Genomic DNA, 6,584 nt, shown 5'->3' with positions numbered 1-6,584 from the left:
AGCCATATATCCTAGAAATAAAGTAATTGGAAATAATTGGCCTCAGACCTGCAGAACAGTATATCTTTCTGGACGTGTTAAACAGGAATTTTAGGGGTTTTTGGTGGTTTGTCTTTGTAGACAGACTAGCTCGACTTGTTCCTGAAAGCATTTTTGTCCTCTGATCATAAACTGAATTGATATAATTTCTTGCATTAATAGCAAACAAATCAAACCCTCCTATTAGAAAGCCAGCACAATTCAGGGGAAAACAAAACATCAGAAAAATAAAACAAAAAGCAAAGCAAATGCACCTTTTAGTCTCAAGCCCTTGCTTTTGGCATGCTGGGATCTTTTCAAAGTTTTCAAATGTCTGCATGTAAAGAAAAATTTGCATTATTAATGCTTCCTTTACTCACCTGAACTGCTAACTTTGTCCTTTCGTTCACAGTAACTGCTTTTTGATTACTTAGAAGTTCGTCTTTTTTGAGTTTTTATGTTTAGTTTTAGCTAATTCTGTATGCTTTGTATTGTTTTACCTTGTAGGGTCTACCTACTAGGGAAGAATCACAAGAGTAGTAAAAATCCCATTTTTGTTTCACAGTATTTCCTTCATGGAAATATTCTTTGGGATGCTCTTTGCCTTCATGGAAATATTCTTTGGGATGCTCTTTGCTATATTATTATTATTGATTTTTACTGAAAGCTAGTTGTTTAATGAGTAGAGCTGGTGTCCTCACATGAAACTAGACTGTATAAATGGTGATACTTTGAGAATAATGCATGTGCTGTTATGTCTTGAGAACCTTGCATGCTGCAAGAGTTATGGTTGGTGTTCAGTGTGTGTGAGACAGTGCACACGTGTGGCCAGAAAAACAGTGCTCGTGTCCCTGTCACCTTTATATGACTGCAGTTGTTTGGAGGAATTGATAATTAAAACCATCCCATGTCCATTGAGCTGAATGAAGTATAAAACACCAACTGAAGAGCTTTCCTCCAAAATACATATTTTTGTCACTTTCTCCCAAATCAGGGAAAAGGAATTTAGCAGTATTTACTTAGAAGTTACTTACAGATTGAATATATGATCATTTAAATGTTATTTAAATGTTATTAATGTTTTTGATATAACCAGTTATAACCACAATTGTATACTCAATTTCATTGGCTGGTAACAGATTAACTGAGAAAAGAAGACTGAATGCTTCTGTTGGCTTATACAGTAATGTTACTACAGTTCTACAGTGAACTTTTTGCTTGGAGTGATGGTCTTTATTTCCAGTCTTTAGCTGTATTAAATACATTAGCTGAAAAGTTACTTTCCATTTTCTGCTTAGGTCAGATCCAGGCCCCTTCAGCTGCTAGTCTCTGCTGAGCCTGCTGTGTCAGACTTGTAGTTACCAAGACAGAAAAAAGACTTTTTTCTTTTTTTTTCCTGGTTCTGGATCCTGATGTCCTGATGTGTTCTTTTTCCCCAAAAAATATGGAGATGGCTGAATAAATGGTCCTAACATCATTGAGAGAGATGGTGGGTTCTTAGAGCCTTTGAGGCATAGGAGCCAGCCCAGTAACCTCTATGACAATGACACTTTTCCAGGACTGTAAACCTAATGCAAGTAAAATGAATGATAAATTCATTTTTTTAAATGCCTGCAGTTTTAGCAAGTAATAAATACATCCTATCTCCCACCCTCTCACAGTAGTCTCCTCTTGATGAACCATTTTATGCTGTGGGATGTCAGTGCTACTGGCCTGAATTCCTGACTTCTCTCCTAGCCAGTAACTTCACCCAGAGAGAAGTTAGTGGCTGAGGTAATGTGATAGAAAATATGAACCCACTGGACTTGGACCATTTTTTTAAGCAAAGATGTTCTGAAGACAGGTGGAGGAAGGTTAGAAATCCAGAACGCCTTCATTTAAGTGGTGGTAGATGAGAAGGTGTTTGAGCTGCAGTGGTGAGACAGAGATGCCACTGTCAGCTGTCTCTGTATGATTTTACAAGGATCCTCAACCTGGTGAGGTGCTGTGAGCACACAATATTGTCCTGCAATTGAACCTGCAGGTTCAGGCCAACAACAGGAAAGAAAAATTAATTTCTAGCTGTCAAAAAAATTCTAGTCTGACCTATTTTCTTTAGTTCAACTAGTGATCATCTGCAGAAGGAAAATTGTTCCCTCTTCCTTCTTCTAGTGGTGTGGCTATAGAGAGAGATTTAGCCTTCAAAAATGTCAGTGTTTAGTTTAATTTGGAGTGCTTTGAAATGTGGTTTATTCATTAACCTGGAGATTGATGACTCTTCACTGTTCTAGAGAGTGGAAGAGAGACTGGTTGAAACATCCAGCCAGCTCAACATCTTCAAAGGTTACTACACCAGTGAAATCCCCAAACCAGACAGTATTGCTGTGTACCAAAAATTTTTGGCACTATTGATAGCTTCATGCTCTCAATTCCAGATCATATTCACCCATTAATTTTAGATGGGGGTTTATAGTGGGTGGCAATCCCCAGAATTTCCTTAGTTTGGCTAAAAAGTAATTCATCAACAATGATTCTAATTATTGACAGGTATTGGAACAGTATTCCTCCAATCCAAGGAACATCCCTCTCTGCTGAAAAGACAAAGGGACCTTTTCAGTGGGTAAATCTGCAGATTGGGAATATAAAAGACACACAAATGCTGGAGTTAAAGTATCCCTCTTAAACTTCTATGACATTTCTATTGTCAATATTCTGATCAGTCAGTCATCCCCAGTAACACACAGTGCAGTCAGTGAGCACACAGATTTGGACAATAAACATTAAAAATGGGTGTCAGGTACCAGTAGAGGCCAGTATACACCAGTTGAAATCCATCAATAGGTCTGGTAGATCATGGGATAGAAGGAAGTGGAAGCAGACTGACCCTTCTGGTGTGTTCTACACTCACAAAGCAGCAGCTGTCCTGCCTTCAAGCAGAACCTTTCACGTCAAGTGTTGTCAGCAGCTGAAAGAAGTTTTGGTGTAAGCATATGCAGAAGAAAAAAAAAAAAAAAAGAGACCCAGGCCAAATTTGGGAGGAAAAAACCTGGGGAGAGGGTTGATTGAATTATAGTAATTTAATTTGTGTGTGCGGATAAGTGTAGCCTCAGCCTTTGAAGAGTCAAGCTGGAAGGCAGAGTAGGAAGGCCAGCTCTGGAGAGTCAAGGCAGCAAGACAAAGACAAAGAGAAAGAAAAAGCAGCAGCAGCACAGGAAGCAACACATTGGAAATGGAAGAAAACTGGGAAATAGCCAAAACCACAAACATGGGGAAAAAAACAAAAGAAGAGCAAAGAGAGAAAAATGATCAACAGGTGAAATCTTGTCACTTTACAGAATGACAGATGATAAAAAATTACTTAATTTCTCATTCATCAGTCCTTCTATTTCTGGAGATGTACGCTAGTTTTGGACATGTGGATCCATAGGACACACAAACACATCAAGATGTGAGTGTGTTCTGACTGGACTTGACACCAGGGGACACACAGCCAATGAATGGGGACACCCAGGAAACACTGAACCCTCTGGCATCAGTCCAGCATTCACTGATTCAGGCAGGGACACAGTGGTGGAACAGTGGGGGGTCTCAGGAGGATGGAAAACCAACAGTTTTCCCCCTGGAAAGCCTTCAGAGCAGGCTCAGCATAGTGCAGGAAAGGGGTTGGCTTGTTGTCATGTGCCATGTTCCAACTCCCAGGGAAGATAATTTCTTGCTTCCGGTGGCTCCTGAAGTGCATCTGAAAGTCCTGCCTGGAATTTCATGTATCTGTCATTTAAATGTGGGATCGCTTGGTGTTTGGGGTTTTTTTCTTCTTTAAAGTTTTTGTTAACTAAACATATTTCACTTAACACAGTTTTTTATAGCACAGCACCTTCTACACAAGATACAAGACATGTCCTACCTATGAACCTGGTCTTGTTTGCTGTTGCATATGGCAGCAGCATGTCTCATCCAGGAAAACAATTGAAGGTTGCAGCTGGTAGGCCTACAGAGAAAACACAGGAACACTGACATCAGGAAAACAGCACTATTTGAAAGAGAAAATACCTGAAAAACATTATAGTTACAAGAGCACTGGAACTGGTTAGTTTGGGGGTTTTTTGAGGGGGATGATGGTGCTTTGCAAAATTTTCTTGTTTGCACTATTAATATTTCCCAATACATCCCAAGATTTCCAGGCCCTCAAAACCCCACTAGAAAAGGAAACACTGACAGTCCCATTTCAGTGGAAGGACCTGACAAAACATGAAAAAGAATTTCGTCTTGACCACAGAAAATTACAACTCAGACAGAACATGTGGCACATTTCAATCTTAGCTTCTCAAACAATAAATGAAACTGTCATTCATATTCTCCTACCCATTCACTCAGGAAGTTGACACCATTTCTCATTAAAAGAAATTACTCCCCCATCACCCTGGCTACATTCATTAGCAACCGCACAAGCTACCAGTCTCTTTCCGGTCCCTGGTGTACCATAGAACAGGAAATCTCTGCAATTAAAAAAAAAAAATCACAATGGAAAAGTGCCTATTATAACCCCCATCCCTAAAACACACAGCTCTGCTCTCCTCAGCAAAACACTTCATGGATAAGACAGCAGTAACAGCTAAAGTGTGAGAAAAGTCAAAAGGGTTCCTACACAATTCAACAAGGCCGCAAATGAAATGAATAAAAGGATAATGTGTACACACAAAACACTGAGAAAATACAGTAACATCCCAGAAGGACACATTCAAAAGCTCTGGCAAACCAGCAGGAGTGGCTACAACACAGTGGAGCCAAACAAATTTCCAGTGCAGAAGCTGAGACGAGAATAATTTAGAAATCACCAGTTCTGCATATTCATTCTCGTTTTCACAAAAGGCAAGATTTGAGAGCAAAGCATTTAATTCCCCTTTTAAAAGCTTTAAATTACTGGGTTTAGTCCCCCTTTGCAGGTGATAAAGAAGAAGTAATCTAAAGCTGAGAAGGTGTTCTGCATTTCTGCATTTCCATCAGCTAGAAAAGCCAACATGCTGCTGCTTCAAAATGAATTTCATTTAATAAAGAAGCAAAAGATGTAAAGATTTTCCTTTCATTGTTTGTAATACTTTTTAAAGTTACTGAAAGCAAAGCGTTTAAAGTTCCATTTCAATATACCATGACTGAATTTTGCTGGCCAAGAATGTATAATGTTAATTAAATCTCTAATAATTTCATTTTGTTACCCAGAACTCAGCTGTGTAAGAAGTGGACAGATTCTTATTTTAGCCCAAGCACAACAAACACCGCAAGGTTTTAGTTGCAAGTTCTATCAGTTGTAAAATTGATGCTTGAGCATTTGAATAAAACACAGAGTTTGTGGGAGAGACAAGTAGACTTCCATGAAGAAAACTACAGTTGAGTACCAGTACGTTATTCATTCTACGTGGAACTTTAAAGGAAAAAAATCTCCAACTCCAGCTTTTAAAGGCAAAACACCTTTAAAGGATAATCTCGCCTCACAGCAAAGCTCTGAACCTAAGTATATGCTGATTTGTATAATTTTTAAAATATTACTTCTTAATTTTCTTAAAATGACTATTTACTACTGCTAAGAAACCCCCTACACAACAGTGCTGACACTTTTGGAGCATTTTCATGTGTTAAAGGAAGCTGCAACATCAATGAGGTTCCATCAGAAATCCAATGTCAGCACAAAGGAAAGGTCCACAGCAATTTTCAAATTGCTTGAGAGAAACCTGTAAGCCAAGGGAGTTGTAGACAGCCCATTACTGGAAGCTTTCATAAATAGTGCAAATGTCTCACTGACATGATGAAGTAAAAATCCTTACTGAAACAACTACTTGTGTTGGCTCGACACCAGACAGATTGGCTTCAATTTTCATGTGTTCCTGTGAAGATCTGAAGTGAAAACGCAAGCCCTGAAACAGTGTGTGTAAACAGTGTCCATTCAAAAATCATAAGGCAATTCAGGAAGAATAGTATAAGATATGTGTTGCAGCATATCACTGCTATGTCTCTTTAGACTACACTATGCTTTGGAAGAATTTTTTTCAGCTAAATTAAAATTACAAATAAATAATCACTCTATGTGAAATAGTAAAATACATTAATGTCTACTTCTTTCAGTAGAACACCCCATGATCTCCCATCCTCTGTCTTCTATTCATCTTCTCTTTACAGCCAGTTTTTTGCAAGATTGCTTCTGCAGTACTAAGATACAAAGTTGACATATAAGAGCAAAGATAAATACAAAAAACCCCATTGAAACCAGCACACATGATCAGTATGACATTTTGATATAGTGAACACAAAGCAAGAATCACTGGCATTTAGCCAAGTTTTTCAACACTACTTTAAAACTAGGTCATATGTTTACTTTTTAAATAGACTTAGGAACAAGTGTTTGAGGATTTGCAAACAGACCGATTTCAGGTTTATTTTCCTCTCTTGCTGAACAGAGTAAAAATATCCCATTCAGTAAAAAAAAAAAAAGAATTCTGAAGATACAGGAAGGTAACAGAAAAAAAATTATGGCAGGCTTTCATAGCACTAAAGTTGCTTTGCATCATAACATTCAGTCATTTTTAGCTCCCAGC

This window comes from Zosterops lateralis (genome assembly GCF_965231275.1).
Source record: "Zosterops lateralis genome assembly, chromosome: 1".
Taxonomy (NCBI): Eukaryota; Metazoa; Chordata; class Aves; order Passeriformes; family Zosteropidae; genus Zosterops; species Zosterops lateralis.
This window is presented reverse-complemented; position numbering follows the sequence as displayed.